Genomic DNA, 25,412 nt, shown 5'->3' on the forward strand with positions numbered 1-25,412 from the left:
GCATGCCCTCCCTCACTCTTTATTCATCTGTCTTACTCTGCACTGCCAGGAAATTCTTTTTCAAGTCTCCTTAAGAACTGGGGTTCTCTCTGAGTCTCCTGAGATTTTACGGTGCTGGAAAACATTCCAAATTCCTCGCCTACCTCTTGGTAAGAGAAGTGTTCAGTTGATTCATCTATTCACTCATTCATTCATTCAGCTACCCTTGAGCCTCTACCAAGAACCAGGCTCTGTGCTGGGCAATGGGTGTCGAGGCCTTTGTGAAAATACTTAACCTGTCATGACCCACTGAGTTGCCAGGGAAGGGGGTCTACCACTAAATCCTTCTCCAAGTAGTAAGGGATAGGGGTTCCCACATTCATTCTTTTTTTGGGTGGGGGGGGGCTGTGCTGGGTCTTAGTTGAGGCACGCGGGGTCTTTGATCCTCAATGTGGCATGCGGGGTCTTTAGTTGTGGCATGTGTCTAGTTCCCTGACCAGGGATTGAACCCTGGGCCCTCTGCATTGGAAGCACAGAGTCTTAGCCACTGGAACACCAGGAAGTCCCTCATATTCATTCTTGCTCTGAAACCCACTGGGTGATTCTCCAATTGAATAGTTTGCACACAGAACAAATTTTGTTAATATCTTCAGTGCCTGCCTGGCTTTTCGGGCAGAGGATAATATTCCTTTATGTGCTAATCGGCTTTCCAGGATCATCCACATTTTCCAGCTTCTCAAATGATATTCAACCTGGATCCTCTTTGGCAAGTAGAATCCTGGCATTTGCATAAATGATTAAATGTGGCCTTACAAATTGGGCTAGGGTGTTTCTCAGTGCATGCAGTCCCCCTTCCTCATGGGACCATGTGACTGCAGTGCAGAAAAGAGCAGGGCCTTTGCCTGCACCCTCCGCCCCACCTCCACCCCCAGCCTAGGGTGGCAGGCCCGTGGTAGCCAGAGGCTAGTTAGATGAAGAGCTCTGGGTTTGGAGTTCAGTCTCAGCTCTGTCATCATTAACTGTAAAGACTTGGTCAAGGTCCTGAATTCCTGTGTCTCAGTTATCTCATCCAAAGAAGTGGGGCTAATAGTTTAGAACAGTTGTAAGGACTTAATGAGATCATGCAGGTATAGCACTGAACACAGTGCTTGAGCCAGAGTCAACAATGGGAAAGTAAAAACAACAATAATAATTAGTATTTTCACCATGGAGAATGCAGCAAGGGCTTGGAAACTACCTTGTGTTCTGGGATTTGTCGTGAGACTCGGTGAAGGTGGCTGCCTTGTGCTGTGGTGGAAAGAAGGGGGAAAAGGGAAAACTGCATTTGTTAAGACCAACGCATTATACGTTTCTCACTTAAGTTTGAAAACCCCACAAGGTGGGTATTGTGGTCTCCCCTTTCTAGAAAAGGAAACTGCCAGAGACTCTAGTTACTTGTGCGACAATCACAAGGCTGGAATTGGTGAGCAGGATTTAAAACTATGTCTTCTTGAACCCACTTCCCCACCCCACCCCACCAATGAGGTGTATATTTAAAAAAAAAATTATTTTTAAAAATATGTAATAAGTATTTTATTTTTAAAAATATTTATTTGTTTTTACTTCCTTATTTATTTGGCCGCCCTGAGTCTCAGTTGTGGCATGAAGGGTCTTTAGTTACGGCATGCCAACTCTTTGTTTGTGGCATATGGGATCTAGCTCCCCAATTAGGGGTTGAACTCAGTCCCCTTCCACTGGGAACTTGGAGTCTTAGCTGCTGGACTACCAGGGAAGTCCCAGTCTTTTTTTCTTTTTATAAATGGAGGTATAGTTGATGTACAACATTGTATAAGTTTCAGGTGTACAACACAGAGATTCAGTTTTTAAAGGTTATAGTCTATAGTCTATTCATACTATAGTATATTTGTTACTATGAAATATTGGCTATATTCCCTGTGCTATACAATATATCTTGTAATTATTTATTTTATCGCTTATTTTTTTTTTTTAAATAATAGTTTCTGCCTCTTAATTCCCTACTCCTATAAGGAAAGGAGATTTTTAAAAGCTAGTAGAAGTAAAGAGTAGATAAGTTGCTTTGTCTACTCAGGCCTGGACCCTCTACACATACCATCTGCCTTAACTGCCCATGTTATTTCCCAGTTTTGCAGATAAAAACAGTGATGCTCAGAGGAGGCAAATGGCCTGGCCTGAGACAGAGCAGGCATGAGGCTGTCTACCTGCCAGACTGGCCCTCCCTCTCCTGAGTGGCTGGAATTGTCCGACTCTGTTCTGAGCTGCCTGTGTGACCTTGGACAGGTCCCCTAACTCATCTATACTGCAGTATTTTTTTTTTTTAACCTATAAAACAGAAGAAGATAACAGCCAACCTGCCCGCTTCTTAGAGCTTCGGGAGGCTCAAAGGAGATAATGGATGGGAGAGGGCTTCATAAACTGGAAAGCTCTGTGGAGATGGAGGAGTTATTACCACCACTCCATAAAACCTCCCACACGCACCACATCGTCCATCTCCCTCCTGATGCCATTGCCCGACTTGAGTGCTTTTAGAGGCTGCCGGATTGTCGTCTTGTCTCCTGACACCACAGAGGAAAGTCCCTGTGTCTCACTACAGACTCTTAGAGTAGAATGGATGGTGGAGGCTTGAATCGGACATGAACCTTGAGGGACTGAGCCCACAAAAGCTCCCAGAACTGACGGAGCCTGTATCCAGGTGGCTCTGCCCTCTCGTGAGCCTGCCAAACAGCTTCCCAGGGCAGGGCTCTGCTGCGACCTGTGGAGTTCCCTGTGCTCCCTGAAGCCCCAGCCTCCAGCTGGATGGCTCCTATCATGGAGCTTTCCCTGCCCAAGGCACTCAGGCTCTGCCTTTTAAGTCGCTTCAACTGAGGGCTCAGAAGAAATAATCTCACACACTTTAACACCTCTTTTTAAAATAGTTTTCTGAGCCTTCCCTTTCTTCCTTCTCTCCTTCCTTGCCCTCCCATAACCCGTGACACAGCTGCACTGGCCTCCCCCTCAGTGTGGCCACATCCTGGGTCCTAATTAAGCCTTCTCATTAGACTTTCCTTTGAGAGTGGTTTGACATCTGAGCGATAAGAGACTGTGAACACTATCTCATCCCAACCTTGGCATTTTACGGATGAGGACACTGAGGCCAGGGAAGAGAGTGTTTAATCAGGTGCAACCAGTCTATCTGTGCCCTTCATCCTTACAGGAGGATCTTGGTGGGATTTGGAGCGAAGGGTTAGTGGGGTAGTGGTGGCCAAAGAGTGTGTAGATTCTTCTCGTTTGACAAGGTCAGATCTTACAGCCGTAGCTACCAAGTACCATTCCCCACTCCTCCTCCAAATATCAAGACGAAATGGGCTGAGGGACTTTCCTGGTGGTCCAGTGGTTAAGAAATTACCTTTCAATGAAGGAGACTCAGGTTCTATCCTTGGTCAGGGGCTAAGATCCCACATGCTGCAGGGCAGCTAAGCCTGCTCAGCACAGCTAGAGAGCCCATGGGCTCTGCAACTAGAGAAAAGCCCATGCTCACAAAGAAGACCCAGTGCAGCCAAAAAACAAAAACAAAGCAAAACAAAAAAAACCCCAGACAAAGTGACTTGAAAGTGACAGAGGTATGTACACTTGTGTGTCTGTGTGTAGGGGGAATGAGGAAGTTCGGAGTGGGACTGACACTTAAGAGAGAATTCACTGAAGTTCGGAGAGGGACTGACACTAAAGAGAGAATTCATTGAGTGCAAGTCCTGTTCCAAAATGTCCAGTGGGAGAAATGGCAGACTTGGCACTATTCCTCCAGAACATTCTGGAATATTCTACATATACACCATGTGGAAGCATGCGTCCTGGATGAAATGACTTTGGGAGCTTCCCCTTTTCTGAAACTGGTTGTTTATTTGCTGAATCCAGTTTCTAAGCCAGGAGGAGAGGTTCCTAGGTGCCTTGAAACTTCGTGGGTACTCAGGAAATGTTAAATAGCCATTATCATCAGTTGCGGCATAAAAAGAAATAAGCTGCATGAAATCTTATTTTCCTATCTGATTCCATGATCAAAAAGACAAAGCAAATGAGGTTATTTCCTCCCTGCCCAGCGACAATCTCATTGCTTCTGCTCCATCGACCACATACATAACCGTGAGCAGCGTTACTGTCGTCATTTCATAACAGATGTGAAACAAGCCTTATGAGAGGCATGAAGAGTTGCTATTCAAACTCAATTGTAAACTCCGCAGTGAAATGAATCAAAGATTCAAAGCCTTCTTCTGCTCTGCCTCCAAGTTGGAGGTGCTCTCTCGAGCCCCATGAGGGCCAGGCTGAGGAGCAGTTTCATTCAGATTTTTGAAAGGGAGGCTTGGCACCTGCTGTGACCCCACTGCTTCAGCCCCTGAGCAGGTCAGTGGGGGCAAGCACGGGAGGATGGACCCCCCCTGTACTAGGACTGTATGGACACAGCTGTGATAAGCAGGGGCAGACTCAGACAGGGTTCCTTTAGCAAGATCATGTTTGGATTCCTTTTCAGTTGGTGCAATTTTTTATAGGCAAGTTCAGGGGGTTGAGGGTAAGAGTGGAGGTGAGCAGTTGGTGGCAGGTCTTGCCTTTTCCCTGTTGTCCCCAACAGGTCAGTTCAGTAAGTCCAAACTTAGTCCACCTAGTGAAATAGAAGCCCGACAGTTATAGAAGATGGTCTAGCGAGTATCTATAACTGGGACATGCCCTTCCTTTGATGGCTTTATCTCTGAGGTTTCTTCTTATCGTCTAATCATTGCCCATCTCCCAGTCCCCAGTGAGGCTCAGCAAAGTGCTACCCTCTCTTCTGGGGGTAGGGGTGGGGTGGTTCTGGCAAACACATTCTCTCTGGCTTCTTACATCTCCAGGGATATTTTTATTTTTTGATATGCACCATTTTTAAAGTCTTTATTGAATTTGTTACATTATTGCTTCTGTTTTATGTCTTGGTTTTTTGGCTGCAAGGCATGTGGGATCTTAGCCCTCAGACCAGGAATCGAATCTGCACAGACTGCATTGAGAGGCAAAGTCCCAACCATTGGACTGTCAGGAAAGTCCCCCTCCAGGGATATTTTAACTCTCTTTATAGATGGCATCTAAGGTAGTCATCTGGCTGGTCCTCCCTTGATTCTGTCCAGCCTGCAGGTCTTGCACTTCGCTGGATCTGCTCTGGGATTCTGATCCTTGCTTTGAAGAGTCCAATTTTTTTTTTCTCTCCTGAGACTGATGCCAACCTGTTTCTAGCCCTCGTTTGTTCCAGCCTTCCTCTTCCTGTACACATCTGGCTCTTCTTCCTGCCTCCATGGCACTGGCCTCTCGAGGTCCCTGAAAAGTTCAGATTTTTGTTCTTCCTATTCAGATCGCTCTTCTTCCTGCCACTGGTTTATCCAGAGTACATTTCTGGCCAAAATGAAGTAGCTGGGCAGCATGCTTCCCAAGGGTTGGTGCTCTGCTGCCCCCTTGGGGCGACATTCTACAGGCCAATTAGGGAGACTCACCGTTTCCACTTCTGGCAAAGGAAAGCTTTGAGGTCATTATTCTATCACAGCCTTCCCCATCTTCCCTCCTGCAGCAGCCTCTAAGCCCACAGATGTATCCTTCAGCTGCATGAGCCCCCTTAGGAGGCTAGGTGAGGATGCTGTGGTCTTCCTCCCAGCTTGGGACTGGAAACCTATGGAGAGGAGGCTGGTTCCTTCCAGGCTGCCAGATCCAGAGAAAGCAGTCATTGTAGATTTGCTCCAGCCTGGGCTTTGCTAGAATAAACACACATGTGCGTATAACACCCACATGCCAAAAATTCAATTTCGGCAAACAACCAGACTCTGCTAATTAAAATGTCTAATCCATTTAGATGCATCCAACAATTAATTTAGCCAGACAGTAATTGTGTGATATGAATACTTTTCCTTTTTCATTCCCATCTAGTTGGCTGGAAGACTCAGTGGGGTCTCCCAGTGGGGTCCTGGGTGGGGTCCAAACCTTGTGATCTTTGAGATGGATTTCATGGCTCAGTTTCCCTCCACGGAAGACCTTCCTCTCATGCTGTCAACGATGAGATGGACCCTGCTTTCAGGAAACATTGGCCTATCGGATTACTTCTGGTTCAAACCATGTTGATGGAGAGACATCCATGGCCTAGGTCAGATTTATCCTCTCCTTGCCCTGTTGCCTCTCTGCAGGTGCCTCTCCTTGAATTTCTGCCTGGGGTGGGAAGATTCACACTGTGTTTGTCTCCCATGTTCCCATGTCTACAATATTAGCTCTGTTACCATCAGGGCCAGAGACAGAATGAGAGACAGATAGAGAGAAGGAATCAAAGAGACAAAAAGAGAGTTAGGGGTTGGGATACAGGGAAATAGCTTTTGCCTGTACAATTTGAGTTTACAGAAGATAAACATCGGAGATGTACCTGTTGATACAAGCGTGCAGACCCGGGGCCTAAGGACTCCTCACTGCCTCTCTACCTGGTCTACTCTTCACCTCCCGATTCTTGTTCTGAAACATTTATTGAGTGTCTACTCCATGTAAGGCCCCAAGGTGATTGCTGGGAAGAGATAAAACAGGAACATAAAAAAGTAAACAGTGCTGGGTGCCATGACTGAGGTATGAGAAACTGCAACCATGGCCCCACAATTCCCACATAATGGCATGGGGGGTTGGCCCTAGCTGGATGGAAGGAGATGTTAGAGCCCTTGAAGTGGTGTTCGCATACAAGAATGTTGTCTTTATGGAAATTCAGGAATAGATTCAAATTTGGGGGATTCTAAAACTTATTAATTGATGAGGTTATTTAAGGAAAAGAAAATAAAATTGTGAGTACAGAATTCAAAATAAAATCAAAGATTTATTTCAAATAAGAAAATAGATCAGAATAAATTATATATATTTAAACCTGACAATACCACGAACATTACAAAATCCGGAAAAATAATAGGATTGAAAAGTGAATTAACTGACTGGCACACCTCTGTAGCACTCCCCCCCGCCCCCACAGTGTGTGGTGGCCTGCTCTTTGATGCTTCTTTCTATGAAAACAGTTTTGAAATTTATTTTCTAAAGAGAGAGTAGAGAGAGGAGTCTGTCTTCTGGCACAGTGATCAAAATTTGTTTCTCATTGTTGATAGTTTTGATTCATAAAACATGCGATTCTGCATACAGATGTACTTATTTTCCAGATACTGATTCGGGTTTGTGCTCTGCAACTTTGGAATTGTGATAAGCATGAGAGCCACCTTGGGTCCGGTACCCTGTGTCATGGTGCCCAGAGATGTGGCCCAGTGGATGCAAAGTGTCCTTCCCGCATCATTTCTAAGCAATAACTTAACTGTCAGCAAAACTGAACTGAACAAAAAGCTTCCCCAATCCAACTTTCCCTGGACGGGACCCCTAAATGCCCATGGCCCCTCTGGCATCACTGATTTGAGGGATATGTGATGGAAGGAGGCTGGGATGGAAAGAAATCATCATGTTAACCAATTTTGGTTAAAATATTTTACTTTGGTTAAACTATTTTAATTTTGATTAAAACCTAAGATCATGGGAACACATTGCCAGGGCATCTCCTAGAACCTCTAAGGGGTCTGAGAGGTGAGGGGCTTTGACGCATAAGACTTCATTGGCAGCACAGTACGTCTGTCACTGTTTAGACTATAAACTTACCTGGGATGGTGATGGTGACTGGAGGAAAGATGAATCCTTCCCGGCTCAGCCCTTGGAGCTGAAGAGAAAGTTTGGCACAGTAATTAAGGGCATAGATGTTTAGACTTGGTGGTTCTGGATTCAAGTTCTGGCTCTTTAGTTTAGATGTTCTGTGACTTTGGGCAAACCACGTAAACCCCAATTTCTCATCTATAAAGTGGGGATGATAATAGAATTGATGTGACAGATAAATGTGATAATGTATGCCAAGTGTAGGGTACATAACAGGCAACACATGCTGACTGTTTTCCATTTTTCAGAGAAAGGAGAGATACCTTCCAGCATCCAGGATGGCAGACTGAGGGAGGAGGGGAGGGTTCACATTGATGACATGTTACCCTCTATCTCTCTGTATTCTTGATCCTCCTCTCTGCTAGGACTTAACAAATAGGAGAGCAGCCTGGAGGAGCTGTTTCTAGTACCAGGCTGAAGCAAGTGCCCTTTCGGGCATGCATTGGGTCCTCACATGACAGAACCATGCTCCCTGGGCCTGAAGGGTCATTCCCAGCTCTGGCTGCAGCTGGCTGACTTGTCATCACATCCGAGGAGGCACTTTCTGGGAGCCGGTAGAAGCTGCCAGCAAGTGCTGGCTTCCAGAAGGCTGATGGGCAGTGCAATTTATTTTATGCTGAAATGACATCGAGACAACAATGCCTCTTGCAGGAGACAATTTGGGTTCTGTAATTGCTAGCCTAGGGGCAGGGGAGCAGTCCCCCTCTCTCATCTCACACCTGCCAGAGCAGCAGGGAGTACAGCAACAGGCCCTTCTTCTACCCACCTGCCTGTGGCTTCTGCCCGCAGTCTTGTGCAGCACCTCTTCCCAGCCATGCAGGAGCCTAAGATTACATGAGGAGGGGTTCAAAGAACTAGTCAGCCTGAATGTGGCATTGTTCCCAAGGGCTTCTTCCTTGTTTGGATCCAGCGTTATTCTGGAAGTTCCTGCCCATTGATTCAGGAGACTGTTGCAAACCTAGAAAATCATTAATGGTAATTTTTACACATCTATTTTCAAGATACAGAAAATAGAGACATGGAGTGCTTCTGACTGGGCAAAATGGAACTTAAGGTCCACTAGTATACATTACAGTTCTCATGAGAAACCACACCTCCCTCTCATTTGCCTAGATATGTGCCTTTATTCCAGCTGCGTAGTGCCTAATACAGTTTTTGGCACGTCAATTAGTACTAATTTGTTGACTGGCTGATTGCATTCTGAGATGAATAATAATTTGGACCAGGTAATTAATTTCTATTATTTTACTGTGAGTGGGAGGAAAGAAGACAAGTATGTGTCTTCATTCATTCATTCATTCTACAAAATTACAAAGTGCTTACCCGTGTCCTAGACAAGTTCTGTGTGCTGGAGACAGAACAGCAAACAGCTCAGAAGAAACAGTCTTATGAGAGACAGATAAGCACTTAACACAAAAGAAATACCTGGGGCTGTGGGAACACATTCCAGGGGGCATTTAACCCAGACAAGGGGTGCAGGGGGTGGTGGTCAGGGAAGCCTTATCGGAGGTGTTGACGTCTCACGTGGGACCTGAGGGGAGTGTGGGAGTTAGCCAGGTGGAGAGGGATTGAAAGGAGAAGGTGAGACCAGTCCAGGATACCACAGAGCTTGTAGTTTAGGGGAAGCACTGGGCAAAGAGAAAAAGGTAATTGCAAGAGTGTGCACTGAGGTGGGGGAAGGATGGTTTGTAAGGGGACTTTTACCAATTAAATGTCTTTGGGGGCAAACCACTGAATTGACTCCAGGCAGTCCAAGATGAAAGCCACTAAGATTGTTCACTGAATCAAAGGGAATCCAGAACAACCAGGGCAACTCCAGGATCCTCACTAGTAGATCCTCCTGAACCTTGTCTCTAGGCAATGAATGCCGTGAGTTCCAACTGCCTGGTCTCTGTGTGCTCAAGTCTTCATCTTCCTGGGAGGAAGAATCTGATTGGCCCAGATTAGGTCAGATATCTCCACCCTTGGACCAATCAGGCAGGGGCAGGGAACAAGAATGTGTGTAGACATGGCCAATGGAGAATCCCTTCAAATCTGACAACTAGTTCTGTGCTTTTGTTATTTAGAGTGTGTATAGAAATGGGGTTTATGTCCCTAGGAGCGGGTGCAGCAGGGAGGTAAGAACTTAGGTTTCCCAGTGCCTTCACTGAGTCTTTACAGGGCCAGGAAGAGCCTGGCATTATTTTTGCAAGGCCCAGGGGTTTCTTTTTTTCCATGCCAACCATCCCTCCCCGTGACTGGATCTCAAACAACTGCTAGACTTTATTATGTCCTCCTATGTCTCTGACAAAACTCTGGAAATGACTGCATCCTGAGAATTTTCCAGGGCTGTGACCTGAGGAGGTGGGGGGAGAGAGGAGGGTGCATGTGGGAGTGTGGGGCAATGGAGAAACGCTCTAGACATCTGAGGGGCTAAGAGAAATGTGCTCCTTTCCTAAGTCTAATTTGGGTTTATCCAAGTGAATAATTTCTCAGGCAGCCAGGAGGAGCTATAAACCCCGTGAGACCAAGGGCTGCTCAGAATTCAAGCTGTAGTTGTGACAGTTTCAAATTGGAACCAAGCTCAGCCTTGGGGCCTGTGGGGTCCCTCATTGCTTCACTCTATCCACTAGGCCCAGGGCAGAATTCCCAGAGGCTGAGAATTGCTCTGCCATGTCTTTGCAGATACAGGAGAGGGGCAGAGGCGTCTTCAGCCACTCATTCCTCTTCACTTACTTACGAGGCAAGTGGCTTCACACCCCATGGCCTGGAGGGTGAAAAGGAGCCTGACTCTGAGTAAACACTTCTGCTTGGGCAGGACACCCTCTGGCCCCCTCCTCGTGCCCATGGGTGCTCTTTGGCCAGTTGGGTGGCCAATTGCTCTTAATCTCTTAGAAGCCTAGACAATCAAATCTAGAGGACTCCTCAGACATTTTTTATTTAGTTCATCCATTAATTTTATGGAGCTTCCCTGGTGGCTCAGATGGTAAAAAGATCTGCCTGCCAATGCAAGAGACCTGGGTTCGATCCCTGAGTTGGGAAAAGCCCTTGGAGAAGGAAGTGGCAACTCATTCCAGTATTCTTGCCTGGGAAATCCCATGGATGGAGGAGCCTGGCGGGCTGTGGTCCACGGGGTCAAAAAGAGTCAACACGACTGAGGGACTAGCACTTAATTTTATTGAAAAGGAAGTTGTATGCAGAGACGGGGTGACACTTGCTCAAGGCCAACTAGTTAATCAGTAGTTAACAGAACTGGCACCAGAACCAAGACCTCTCAAAGTCCAGTCATGCCTTCACTTACACTATCTCTCACACTCTATTTCCTGTGGGAGGACTGGATGTGATGAGACCCCAGAGCCAGCTTTTCCTCTGGCCACCATGCTCCTTAAAGGCCAGAGTTGTTTTCAAGTCAACTTTTGGGTAAGGAAGAATTCTCCCCCCCCCCCTTGGTTGTACTGTGAGGCATGTGGGATGGTAGTTATCCAACCAAGGATTGAACCAGTACCCCCTGTAGTGGAAGCTGGGAGTCTTAACCATTAGACCACCAGGTAAGTCTCCAAGGAAGAACTCCTGAACCTCCTTCCCTTCCAATTTTCCTTGGATAGGGAGTTCCTGGGTCCAAGAGTCAGACCCAGGCTTTGCTGAGGAGAAGGAGGTGCCTGAATTTAAGAACAAGCTCCTTAGAGCTTTACCATCAATTTAAGAAGCTCTTATTTCCAGACCCTGACTGGTCCTCAGGACAAATGTCCCATTCACAGAAGGCATCTCATCATATTTGAACAACAGAAGAGAGCAAGAGGGGCTGAACTGGCAGGCTCAGGCCCTTTGTCAGAATGGGAACTTGTACTCTGGGCAGTTTTGTTTGGACAGGATGGTAACAGCAGTGGTCCAAGCTCCTACAGATATTCTGCTCATCCAGGGGTGATGTACATGTTCAAGGCCAGCTGCTTTGCTTGCCTCTCAGAGCCTGCAGGCCCTTCAGATAAGAGAGGACCTGAGCCTCTCAGGGAGAGCTTCTTCAGAACTTGAAATGCTTTCCTCACATCTCCAGGGACAATGATTTGATCTCTTCCTTAAGGAGTGGTATATTCCACCCCTCTCTTTTTGATAGGGGGGAGACAAGGGAGAGTGGCTTTCCTGGTGGCTCAGCTGGTAAAGAATTCACCTGCAATGTGGGAGACCTGGGTTTGATTCCTGGGTTAGGAAGATCCCCTGGAGAAGGTAAAGGTTACCCATTCCAGTATTCTGGCCTGGAGAATTCCATGGACTGTATAGTCCATGAGGTTGCAAAAAGTCAGACATGACTAAGTGACTTTCACTCACAATGGGGAGTGATCAGAAGAAGAGAGAGAAGAGTTTTAAGAATTTTTATATGGTAGATTTTGTGTGTTTGCATACATGATGCTGAGGCTGAGGCTGAGGGTGAAGTTCCAATACTTTGGCCACCTGATGAGAACAGCTGACTCATTGGAAAAGACTCTGATTCTGGGAAAGACTGAGGGAAGGAGGAGAAGGGGACAACAGAGGACGAGATGATTGGATGGCATCACTGACTCAATGGACTTGAGTTTGAGCAAACTCCAGGAGATGGTGAAGGACAGGGAAGCCTGGCGTGCTGCATTCCATGGGGTCGCAAAGAGTCAGACACAACTTAGGGACTGAACAACAACAATAGTATGTGCATACGTGTGTGTGCAGAGGTGGGTGCACTTGTGTGCTTGCTCCAGGCCAGCTCATGATGAGCAGCAACTGTCAATAGACATGCTTTTTTCCATTTTCTCTGATAGTTTCTGGGTAAATACAGTACCTATCAGGTATGATGAGGAGCCCCTTTTGAGGGCCAAACTGGGTGCCTCTTTTGGGACAAATGACAGTGACTTACTATAGGGACAAAAGACAAAATAAATTTCTTTCTTCACCAATCCTTCCTAAAATGATAATATCTCACCATATTGGGCGAGTGCTCTGTGCTAGGCACTCTTCCAGAAGCTCTTTACACACTGAGGATTAACTCATTCATCTTCATAAAGACTCTTGGCAGGTAATTTTATTTGCCTCATTGTACAGGTGAAGAAATTGAGGCAGTGAGAAATTAACTTGTCCAAGTCCCATTGGTAGTAAGAGGTGGAGCCAGGAATTGAACTCTGGCAGTCTGGCTCCAGGCCCTTGTTCTTAGCAGCATATGATTCCCCTTCTCTTCTTCTTTCTCTTCCACTTCCTTCTTCTCTTCCTCCTCCATTCCTCTTCCCCCTTCTTCTTCTCCTTCTCCCTCTCCTCCTTCATCTCCTTCTTTTTGATACTACTTCTTGAGGCTCACGCCTGAAAAATGGCTCAGATACCTACTGCTGTAGAATCTAGGGATGAAAAGGAGCCTAAAGTATGTCTAACCCAATGTCTGCTTGGGATGGATGTGTCAGGGAGAAGACTGCCTTACATACATCCTTCAGCAACCACCCAGGTATGTAGTTTCTGGAATATTCACTGTTGTTGGCTACCCACCTGCCTTCCTCAAATTCCATAAGTCACAGGCCATTCTTACTGACAGAGAGGTCAGTGTGTAACTCCATGCTGCTTTCCCTCTACAGTACCCACTGTGCAGTTGTGCAGGCAATGTTGAACAGCCTCCTGTGGTGGGGACCTTGCAGTCGCATACAAGAGATCCTTGCACCTTAGGACGATTGTGATTATTGAGAGCTGTGGCTTGCACTGAACTTAAATCTGCCTTCCTGTAGCCACCTGCCCACAGGTGGAGCAGATCTGGGCCCTCAACCACAGAACAAACTTTTTAATATTTGCAGAAAGTCTTTACCTACATCCAGAATCTTCTCTTTTCCAGGTGACACCTTCTCAGTTTTTTTTTTTTTCTCTATTAATATGACAGAATTTCAGGATCAGCCTAGCCTCTCAATGCCTTGTCCACTTGCCTGTTAAGACATCACAGGTTTGTGCTGGTAAGAACAAAGCGTAGCAGGGCAGTCCGCATCCACCTTGTGGAGATTCTATTAATGAAGCTTAAGGTGAAAGTCACTTTTGACAATCTACATCCCAGACTACTTAAACGGTTTATGATTTATCATCTGAGGCATCAGGAAATATCTGCAGCTCTACATAGGAATTATTTGGAGATCTTTAAAAAAATACTAGAAATTCTTATTTAATTGGTCTGTGTATACAGTGGGGATATTAGAAAATTTTAATTCTCCAGATATTTCTAATGTACAGCCAAAGTTGAAAGCCACTGGTCTTACTAAGACCACACTAGGATGTAATTTTTGTGAGATCAGAGGCTTGCTCTTATGACTCACTGCTATATTCCCAGCAACAACAAAGGTATCTGGCATATAGGAGATCTTACTCAAAAACATTTGTTAATGAATGAATGAATCCTTTGCACATTGTTGTGTATGTGCATCATTTTATTGTCTCCCTGCTAAAGTGATGATTGAAAGGTACCGAGAAACCATCTCTGCCATGGACAGGGAGGGTCAGAGGTGACTATGTCTGGGCCCTGGCCAACACACAGTCAAAAACATCTAAGTAGGGCAGAACAAAGCTTATTGGCACATGGGAAAGGCTCTTGGGTCATACAGCCTGTGAAGCAGGGTGGACTGAGAACATGGTGACAATTTTGTGCTTAATTAACACGGCTCCAGAGGGATCAGGAGTGGAATTTAATGCAGGCTAAGATTACCCATAGACTGAGGAGAGAGTCAGCTGAGATCAAAGAAAGCAGCTGGAGGCATGGAATAAGGCCTTGTTGAGAAGAAGCAGGCAAAATATCTCCTTTCACAGGCTGGGGTTTTTGTGAGGCCTTGACACAGCCAAGCTTGGAGAGGCGTGGGGATACAGGCTGCAGCAATATCTCAGAGTTTGGGTACTCTCTCGTGTTCAGGGTGCTGCCTCCACGGAGACTCAAGAAGCTCATCCTCTCCCTCCTCTTCTGCATTGTGGAGTAGCCATATGGTGGTTTCCAAGGGGGAAGATTCAACACCTAACCCATATAGAGGGAATGAAGGAAGGATGCTCAATACTAGAGGAGTGAGTATAGCCTGAGAGCACGAGGGTGATGGGGGTACTGGGCACAGGAGTCATGGAGTACAAGGAATCTGTTAAGGAGCAGCATTCCAAAGGGCAGGTATTGTGGGAATATTCTAAACGAAGGAAGGGATGTGTATGGATTGAGAAGATTGGAATGTACATTTGAGATAGCCAAGATGGAAGGTCCAGAGGCTTTCCCTTGGTAGAGGGGAGGTGCTAATGTGTGCATTATCTAATTGAATCCTCACAACTCCCCTGTAAGGTAGAGGGTGTCAACCCCATTGTATAGATAAGTATGCTGAAGCTCACAGAGACTAAGTGACTTGCCTAAGGTCCCCAAGCAACGTAAGTGCAGGGTTGAATTACACGTAAATTCACATATCCTGAAAGCCTGAGTTCAGAGAAGGAAGCAAAGATGGTGGAGAAGGCTTAAAGTCTATATTGCTAAATATAATGTAGGTGATAATGTTTTCCTGCCCATTGTCCAGTCTATGTAGAAAAAATAGACTATCAGGAGACTATGAATTACTTGCAGAAGAAAACATGACAATTCCAACTCAACTTGCCAAAGTCTTGCTCTCTCAGTGCCCTTAAGATGGGATGCTCCCCTAAATAAGTGGGGCATGTGTGCTAAGTCGCTTCAGTCATGTCCAACTCTGTGCAATCCTATGTACTGTAGCCCCCCCCCCAGGCTCCTCTGTCCATGGGGATTCTCCAGGCAAGAATACTGGAGTGGCTTGCCATGCCCTCCTTCAGGAGATCTTTCTGACCAAGGGATCAAACCGGTGTCTCATGGCTCCTGCATTGACAGGTGGCTTCTTTACCACCAGTGCCATCTGGGAAGCCCTATTAAGGTGCAGCAAATCCTCCTAATGTAAGTGACTGGGTAGACTTTGCAGGGTGTTAGGATCCCACCCCTCTTTCTTTTCTCACTTGGAATGTAAAGCAATTGCAGGCAATTAGAGGAGTGACGGGGGTTCCGGAGTGGTGCTAGTGGAAAAGAACTGAACTGCCAATGCAGGAGACCTGAGTTCAAACCCTGGATTGGGAGGATCTCTTGGAGGAGGGCATGGCAACCCACTCCAGTATTCTTGCCTGAAGAATCCCATGGACAGAGGAGCCTGGCGGACTATAGTTCATGGGATCGCAAAGAGTAGGACACAAACTGAGTGACTAAGCACATACGCAGAGGAGTGACAAGAGCCCAGCCCAAGGAACTCTTTGCAACGCTATGGACTGTAGCCCACCAGGCTCCTCTGTCCATGGGATTCTTCAGGCAAGAATAGTGGAGTGGGTTGCCATTTCCTTCTCCAGGGGATCTTCCTGACCCAGGGATTGAACCCAAGTCTCCCTCCTTGCAGGCAGATTCTTTACTGTCTGAGCCACCAGGAAGACCCTTGCTATGCAGAGGTAGATAGTGAATCTCTGTGACTCTTCCATGGAGGAAGTCTTGCATTTTATTTGTCATTTTGGCAACATAAGGGAACTCCGGGTGTTTTCTACTTGGCTCTTCCTGCCTAGAGACCTTTATTCCCTTGCTTTCTAGTGAGAGAGCCTATGTGAGGTTGCTGCCAGTTACTAAATATGTCTATTCCAGTCATATGCCCAGTAACTGGGAAAATGACCAAAGGACAGGGCTTGAGGTCCCACTGGTCCTACCCTAAGGTAGACTTAGATAAGCTTCATGTTGTGCCTGTCTTCCCTTAGTACTCACTCTGCCACCATAACAATGTTCTGGATCTTCAGATTTTGCTATTTTCTTAGAGCCAAGCCAGTCTCTAATAATTTTAAGAAAGATCCTGGGTATTTCCTTTTCCCCAGTACACAGACACTCTGGTAAATTGTTGCAGGGCAATTTGGGGACTTCTAGGAAAAGATTCAAGGTATACTTGCTGTGAAATTGCAGGTTTCTTACTCAAGGGTACTCAACTTCTTAATCATATCCAGAAAACTGAATCTGTGAACTGATTCAGTGAGGAACACTGCATCATTAGGAGGTTCCAGGCTTTGATAACAGAAAATCTGAACTGGAGGAATCATTAAGAAAATGTAAAAAAAAAAAAAAAATGTATCTCTTGAAATGAAAAGTCTCAATGCAGGGAAATTCTGGGTTGGCTAATTCGACAGCTCAAAAATATCATTAAGGACCTGTCTTTTCATGTCCTTGTTCTGCCCTTCTCAATGTGTTGCTTTACTTCCCTCCGTGATTGCAAGTTGGCTGCCACCCTGCCACACACCGTCAGATAGTGTCCAACAGAAGAAAGACTCTCCTTCCTTTGAGTTTGGTTTTGGAGTAAGGAATTATCTCCCAGAAGTCTCATTGGACTTCAGTTAGAAAGGGGGAACGGAGGTAAATTAATGGTTGTTGGCTGGGAAATACAGACTGTTCTAGACTGCAACTCAATCATGATGGCATAACTCAGGCCTCTATTCACTAGGCTTGTCAAATCAAAATAAGGACCTTATTGCATCCATTTCTTTTTATTTTGGAGCACCATGAACTGCCATAAAGATTCCAATGGGTCAGACCAGCCTAATTGTCAGACTAGCCAAGCTCACTGTGCATCTGGCAATTAAAGTTGTTCCCAGACCTGTGTTATCTTGTGACACCCCCAATCCAATTGAAATTTCCTCAACTACAGCTTATTTCCAACTACAGTTTTTCTCTACCAACATCCTTGGCTGACCCCTAACAGCCTTTCTAGATTTCTATAAAGATGTTGGTGCTTCCCTCACTAATTTAGTTACCATTGCCTTGACAAAGGACCTGTGTTTTGGGTCCTTTTGGGAGACATATGGACTTTCATGGTGGCTCAGCAGTAAAAGAATCTGCCTGCAATGTAGGAGCCTCAGGAGATGTGGATTTGATCCTTGGGTCAGGAAGATCCCATGGAGAAGGAAATGGCAACCCGCTCCAGTATTCTTGCCTTTAGAATCCCCTGGACAGAGGAGCCTGGTGGTCTACGGTTCATAGGGTTACAAAGAGTTGGACATGACCGAAGCGATTTAGCATGTATGTACAGAAGACATATTATAGTCATGAGATGGTTAAGCAGTCATGATAAACACACTCCAAAATTTCTGTCTTGGTCTTTGAATTTACTTTCTCTAAATTATACCTTGTAGTTTCTGACATCTTGACTACATTTTGCATAGAGCACTAATGAATCCAGTTTTCTGTCAACCCACTCAGCAAACAATTTAAATGACTTCTAGATGCTCAAACTAGTATATAAAATGTAGAATCACTGGCAGATGCCACCATATCAATAAACTCAGCTTGATCTAAAATTATGCTTTTCCCTTGTTGAACTAGCATCTTCAGAATCTCAATTCAGTTCAGTTGCTTAGTCGTGTCCCACTCTTTGCGACCCCATGAACCGCAGCACACCAGGCCTCCCTGTCCATCACCAACTCCTGGAGTTTACCCAAACTCATGTCCATTGAGTTAGTGATGCCATCCAAACATCCCATCCTCTGTCGTCCCCTTCTCCTCCTGCCTTCAATCTTTCCCAACATCAGGGTCTTTTCCAATGAGTCAGTTCTTTGCCTCAGGTGGCCAAAATATTGGAGTTTCAGCTTCAACATCAGTCCTTCCAATGAACACCCAGGACTGATTTCCTTTAGGATGGACTGGTTGGATCTCCTTGCAGTCCAAGGGACTCTCAAAAGTCTTCTCCAACACCACAGTTCAAAAGCATCAATTCTGTGCTCAGCTTTCTTTATAGTCCAACTCTCACATTCCATGACTACTGGAGAAACCATAGCCTTGACTAGACGGACATTTGTTGACAAAGTAATGTCTCTGCTTTTTAATATGCTGTCTAGGTTGGTCATAGCTTTCCTTCCAAGGAGTAAGTGTCTTTTAATTTCATGGCTGCAATCACCATCTGCAGTGATTTTGGAGCCCCCCAAAATAAAGTCTGCCATTGTTTCCACTGTTTCCCCATCTATTTGTCATGAAGTGATGGGACTGGATGCCATGATCTTAGTTTTCTGAATGTTTAGCTTTAAGCCAACTTTTCACTCGCCTCTTTCACTTTAATCAAGAGGCTCTTTAATTCTTCTTCATATTCTTCAGAATCTACTCCCTTGTATATTCCCTCCAGGTCTCCGTTAATATTATTTATCAAGGTCATGCACTTTCATCTATGAGCTTTTCCCTTCAGATATTGCATATGCACTTCTGGTATGGGCTTCATGTCCCCAATCCCACCCCAACTCTCACAGGGACATGCTGAGTTCTAACTCTAGCTGTAGGTATGGAGATAATGAGAGATAGAAGGGTCTGGCATGAAGGGAATTGGCTTCCCCTTGCAAAGTAACAACCTCAGTGTTAGATCATTGGGGTTTTTCAGTAATGTGGAAATAGATACATGAGAAGAGAAGGAGGGGCTGACTCGGCCGACGAGAGAAATAAAAATCAATGATGTTGAGAAATTCAATGCTTTCTGAGTTATCTGAATTCTCTCATAAATCTCTGTTCTGATTCCCAGGTCTTTCATGATCAATGCTCTAATTTTCACCTAAGCAATAGTGTAAGGCTGCAAATTCAACTAATCTTATAATTCAGCAACCAGCAGGATCAAACTTCCTGTTTGATTTCTGACTATCTTAGCACTGTGGCTATAAGAAAAAAAGAGGTTCTTCTAGTACAGTCTTAGAAAATCCTTGGTTTTCATTTTGTGCCTTGAGTTGAGAAATTAAGAATTTGTGTTTTTCTTGTAAACAATCTACCTGCCACTACTAGAAGCAAGTGTTGTACCCTACAGACCTGGAATTTCTTATGCCTTATATATTGTTCTATGGTGGCAACTGCTGACCCTTGGCTTCAACAGGTGTTTCATTCTGAGTGACCAAGGGTAAACACTTAATGGTTTTGCTCCTGTTTACCATGTTTTTGACCGAGTCATGTCTCTTACTACTTGCTGAATTTTCACTGCATTCAGCCTTGACTCTGCCAAGTAAATGGCCCCAGATTCCTGACAATTTCTGGATGGTCTGTTTCTGCTCAACTCTTGGTACCATTTTTGACATCAGCCAAGGTCTTTATTTGCAAGCTAGAGAAAGAGGCTGTGGCTAAGTTAGAGAGAGAGAGAAGATTGATTGAAAGGCTATTGACTAGCTGATTGAATCAGGGGTTTTACAGCCAAGAACAACATGCATATGCATGACCCCAGAGGAAAAATCTTGTTCTCTCCCCTTTTCATTGAGTCACTATCCCCTGATCATAATATAATCATGCGGGCCAGGAACATCTGCTTGGCAAGAGATTGGGCCAAGTGCCTATGTCCTGGCTCTAAAAAAATCCCACCCAAACCCAACCAAAAAACAAGAAAACCCCCAGACACAAAACAGCAGCAACAACAAAACACACCAAAAAACCAAACCAACCAAATGAAAAAACCATAGGAAGTAATTATCTGGCATTTTTGATTACTATAGTGGGAGATGGGCTCTGATCCCTACCACAACCCCTAAGGCTGGGGATTCCCTGAACAAAAGAAGGAATTGAATTGCTGAACATGGAAGCAAATGGTAGATGCCCATTAGCTTCTGGGTGAGTCACTCTTTGTCTCCAAGTTTCCTCAACTGTGGAAAGAAGAGTTTGGAATAGATGGTCACTAAGACTGCTTCCAGATCTGTCATTCTGAGCTTTGGCATCTATGCAGCAGGCAGTTCCAGCTCACACTGTCCAACTAATGCAACAAGCCCTTGTCCTGCCCCTAGTCACAAGGTGGAGTGGGGCAGAGGATAGAGGGGAGCTATCCTGAGGCTGGCTGCCTAGTTGGGGGGTGAAGGCCACTCTCCCCTGGGCTCCTGGCAGCTGTTATGCTGAGCCCTGGTGCAGCTGTTTTTGCAGCAGGTTTCACACTGACGCAGAAAATAGAAGCAGTGTCAGGCCAACGCTGTGAGTGATCCAGACAACAAAGTCATTTTTCAAGACAGTGCCCCGTTTGAGCACTGGGTGTCAAGGTGACAGATTTTGTAGACACGTTCTGGGGGGAAGAAAAAACATCTACCTTGAGTGATTTTTGAAGCCTTTAGAAATATTTGGCAAGTGTGAACAGTTGGTTCCTCACATTTTCTCTTTAATCAATTGCTTCTTTAAGAAGCGGCTGTGCTGAAGGGAGAGAGTTGTATCTTCCCCCTCCCTTTGGCTCCCTTTCCAGAGCACTGGTTTTTCAATACGAAGAGGCAAAACTTTCTCCACCATCCCCGAAATGCTGCCTGCATATTAAAAAATACAGCAGCTTTCTCTGCTGTTTGTCGGTGGATTTGTTTCATTTCATACCCCACTGAAGCCTCCTCTCTGTTCAGAACACGCTGTACCCAGTTGTGAGGAGAGAGGAGTGGAGGGGAGGGACTTGAGAGAGCACTGCTTGTTTTCTCAGCAAACTTGGAGGATTGTTGAAATTGAAGTTGGAGCTGTGGATGAACAGAAACCTGAGGTCTTCGGGAGGAATTTAAATTCACTGGCTTGCCTGGAGCTCTGACCCTGGCCTTCCCTTCACCACTCGTGATGTCCATGAGTCACCTCCTGAGAGGTGGGTAATGGGATGTGGGGTCTGAATCACCTCCGCCTGTGGGCCTGTGTCCAGCTGGGATCCACAAGAATATCCATCCTGCCTAAGTGGGTGGAGCAAGGATTTTCATAATTGGATAAGAGTTGCCATATCAGAAAACAAATCCTTTCCTCTTACATCTATTTATCACTTGTAGTAGGTTAACATGTATCTCCCCTGAATTCATTTCCACCCAGGACCTCAGAACGTGACCTCATTTGGGAATAGAATCTCTGCAGATGTAGTTAGTTAAGGATCTGATCATTATTTCAGATGAAGTCATTTTGGAGTTAGGGTGGGCCCTGAACTCAGAGACTTGTGTCCTGATGAGAAGAGACACACAGAGAGATGGGCAGTGTAGAGAGAAAGGTGGAGATTGGAGCGATGCCTCTATAAGCCAAGGGAGATCGAGGATGGCCAGCGACCACCAGGAGCTTAGAGAGAGGCCTGGGACTGGTCTCCTTCAGAGCCTCCAGAGGGAACCAGTACTGCTGACACCTTGGTTCTGGACGTGAGGCCTCCTGGATTTGGAGCCGACAAATTTCTCTTGTTTTAAGCCCCTGCTGCTGCTGCTGCAGCTGCGTCTCTTCAGTCGTGTCCAACTCTATGTGACCCCATAGACGGCAGCCCACCAGGCACCTCCGTCCCTGGGATTCTCCAGGCAAGAACACTGGAGTGGGTTGCCATTTTCTTCTCCAATGCATGAAAGTTAAAAGGGAAAGTGAAGTCGCTCAGTCATGTCCGACTCTTCGCGACCCCATGGACTGCAGCCTACCAGGCTCCTCTGTCCATGGGATTTTCCAGGCAAGAGTACTGGAGTGGGTTGCCATTGCCTTCTCCTATGTAAGCCCCTGAGTTGGTGGTAATTTGTTTCCGCAGCCATGGGAAACTAACACATCATCTAGTGAATATCCCTTTGCCATCTTGTCCTTGGCCCATAATGTCCTGCAAAACTTTCTCCTCCCTCAAATGTCAAATGTTGTTTGTCTCCTCCTCTGTGATGAAGGCTCAAATGTCCCCTCTTCTGTGAAGTTCCCTAAATTTTCATTAGAAAGGAATGACTTCTCTCTTTTGTGTTCTCAGCACGGACTTTGTTCCCTCTTGGGTTTAGTGGGTGGTACTGGAGTGTCCCGCTCTCCTTGACTATGGGCTCCCTGAGGGCAGGGATGGATCTCCTCACTCTGTCTTTTCAACACATGTGATGTGCCCAGCACATGGTAGGCAATAGCTGCTGCCTGTAGAGAAGGGATGGAAGGGGACTATGGCTTCCTCCAAAGGTGGCACTCCAGGTAATGCTGAAATGCTGGAGAGGGGCAGCTGAGCCTGTGAGCATTCACATCCCTAACCTATGTGGCGCCTCCCCTTCTGGTGTCGCTCCGTCCTCCATGCTTAGTCGCTGCCTGGTAACACCCCTCTTGCTTGTTTGCATGTGAGCTCAGTCAGTGTCCAGCTCTTTGTGACCCTACGGACTGTAGACTGCTAGGCTCCTCTGTCCATGAAATTTTCCTGGCAAGAATACTGAAGTGGGTTGCTATTTCCTCCTTCAGGGGATCTCCCCTACTCAGGGATTGAACACACGTCTCTTGAGTCTCCTGCATTGGCAGGTGGATTCTATACCACTGAGCCACCTGGGAAGCCCCTAACACACCTCTACTTATGGTTTAATGGATAATCTTGTTGTTGGCTGGCCCCAGTTGAAACGCTTTCTAGTATCATCCATACTCACAAAGTAGAAAGGCCCACACTAAGGGACATCCAGGTGGGGTGAGGGTGGGTGCAGATGGAGGGGTTCTGAGGACAGGGAGATGGAGGATATGAAGGGGCACAGGCTTGAAGCCATTTCTGGGACCCTGCCGACTCCTGGGAGAGTGTCCATGGTGGGAAACTAACACATCACCTAGTGAATATCCCTTTGCCGCCTTGTCCTCAGCCCATAATGTCCTGCAAAACTTTCTCTGCCCCTCTGCACAGTGTCCGCTGCTGCTCCTCCCACCTGCCTCCCCATCTCCCTCTTACTCCCAATTCCCTGCCCACCTCTAAATGATCTAAGGAAAACTCTATCTTCCTTGGACTAGTTTTTTTTTTTTGGTGTGGTTGTTATTGCAAGATAAAACCCCAGGAATCTGACACAATTGAACTATTTTATCATCTTTAAATTTTTAAACAAAGAAAGAAAGGAAAGGAGAGGTTCTGTTGAGACAATAACCTAGGCACACAGCAAAGAGAGGTGCGGAGGTGGCAGGACCCTGTGAGGAGGGTAAAGACCCCAGTCCCCCAGTGATGCTGTGAACCTCCCCTGCAGTGTGGACCCAAGGCCTCGGATGGGTTCACGGGGAGCTTTGCCAGTGTGGCTGTGCTGGTGTGGGATCTGGGAGAAGGAAGCGAGGGACAGCTGTGTGTCTGTGTCCACACCACTGCGTCTGTGTCCTCCCAAGTCTCCTGCAGGCTGATGCGGTGCAGTCTGCCAGCTCACCGGAGGGAACCCTGTCCTGCACAGCTGCTTGGGGAAGCTGCTAAGGATGCTAGCGATGTGGGGCCACAGCAGATTCTAGTTTGGAGGCCACATGCTCTGAGGTGGTGGATGATTTATGAGGAAGGCTCAGATTCTCTTACTTCAGCTCCTGTTGGACTCTCTGGAAGGTTCTGGTCATTTTATTTCATTTCTAAATCACCAGATTGTCCTTCACCCTGAGCAAATGGTCCTGGGACTTAACAGGGAGCCACTTTGGTGGAGTCATTAATCACAGAAGCCTGGTGAGGTCTTGGGGGAGGCTCTCTGCTCACCTTCCTTGTTCTACTTAGGCGGCAGGTCCTCTGTCCTTTAAGTGTCCTGTCCTCATGACTTGGATCTCACTGTGACCATGGGCCAGACCTAGTACAGGGAAGGCTTTTAAGAGGAGAGAATGAGAGAGAGACTGACTCCATCACTCCTTCATTCATTCATTCATTCCTTCCAATCAAGTATATACTTTGTGCTAGGCCCTCTCATAGGCCTTGGGGATATAGCCATGAGTAGAACACACAAAAATTTGCCCTTAAGGGGCTTCCCTGGTGGCTCAGATGTAATGAATCTACCTGCAACGTGAGTGGCCTAGGTTTGATCCATGGGTCAGGAAGATCCCCTAGAGAAGGGAACAGCTACCCACTCCAGTATTCTTGCCTGGGAAATTCCATGGACAGAAGAGACTGGAAGGCTACAGTCCATGGGTTCACAAAGAGTTGGACATGACTGAGTGACTAAAACAAGGAGCTTACATTCTAATTCTAGTCAGACTTAAACAGTAGCTGTGCTTTGTTTTTCTTTTCCATAAGCTAGAAGCAAAGTAGAGGATAGGAAGAGATTACTGCCAAACTGAGGTGGAAAGTGAGTTGGAGGACACAGTCAGATATTTGCATGCAGGAGTCTTATCAAGCAGTCCTTGTTTCTCAGAGGGGTTAGCCCAGGCTGTAGGGGATGTTGTTGAACATCAATCATTTAACCAAAGAGGTCATTTTTCCCCTCTACTCAGAGTCAGATGGGTGAGAACGAGACTGGATGGCAGCATGGCCAATGATCCAGCCTCTGCAGGCAGGTAATAGCGAAGCCACATGCCATCCTGGGAGGAGACCCAGGGCAGAAGGGAAGCATGTGTGTGTGTGTGTGTGTGTGTGTGTGTGTGTGTGTGTGTGTGAGTTATATTTATGTAACAGCAACAATCTTTCTGAGCAACATGAAACCTTCTCTTTAGCACGGGTTTTCTGCGGTGTGAGCCCCCACTAGATGTGGAAGATTCTGGTTGGATTACAGAGGTGATATCCACAGCTGAGTAAATTCTGAAGAGACGAAGTTGTCCAGATAAGAGTGTCTGTGTTTGTCCTATCCTCAAAAAGAGCCAAGGTATCTCACCAGCCTCTAGGGGGCTGGTCAAGAGAGCTGCCGGGGAACTTGGGGAGAAAAAAGGAGATCAAGAGGGCAAACCCAGGTGGGAAGAAGTCCACACATCCTGGCCCATGAGAAGTCTGATGGAGCCACAGTCAGGGACTCCACACCAATTAGAAAAGAGACATTTCTCAGTGAGCTTACAGAGCATGGCTCTCTTATCTATCTTTCCAGTATGTGCAGTCTCTTACACTCAGTAACTAGCCAGGCTGAGG

General features: G+C 46.2%; 2 long non-coding RNA genes across 2 annotated transcripts in view; one reads left to right on the forward strand and one right to left on the reverse strand.

Annotated features, from left to right (window-relative positions):
- LOC145507305 (uncharacterized) overlaps window positions 1–25,412 on the forward strand; it is a 140,109-nt gene that overhangs the window by 53,633 nt on the left and 61,064 nt on the right. The gene's annotated exons all lie outside the window — the stretch shown is intronic.
- Window positions 6,813–9,554, reverse strand: LOC145507306 (uncharacterized). Its single transcript, XR_014054763.1, has 3 exons — window positions 9,400–9,554; window positions 8,462–8,653; window positions 6,813–7,702 (listed from the first exon to the last, which is right to left on the reverse strand). It is a non-coding gene; the product is annotated as an uncharacterized LOC145507306 (long non-coding RNA).

This window comes from Giraffa tippelskirchi, chromosome 5 (genome assembly GCF_054371585.1).
Source record: "Giraffa tippelskirchi isolate mGirTip1 chromosome 5, T2T-mGirTip1v1.2.pri, whole genome shotgun sequence".
Taxonomy (NCBI): domain Eukaryota; kingdom Metazoa; phylum Chordata; class Mammalia; order Artiodactyla; family Giraffidae; genus Giraffa; species Giraffa tippelskirchi.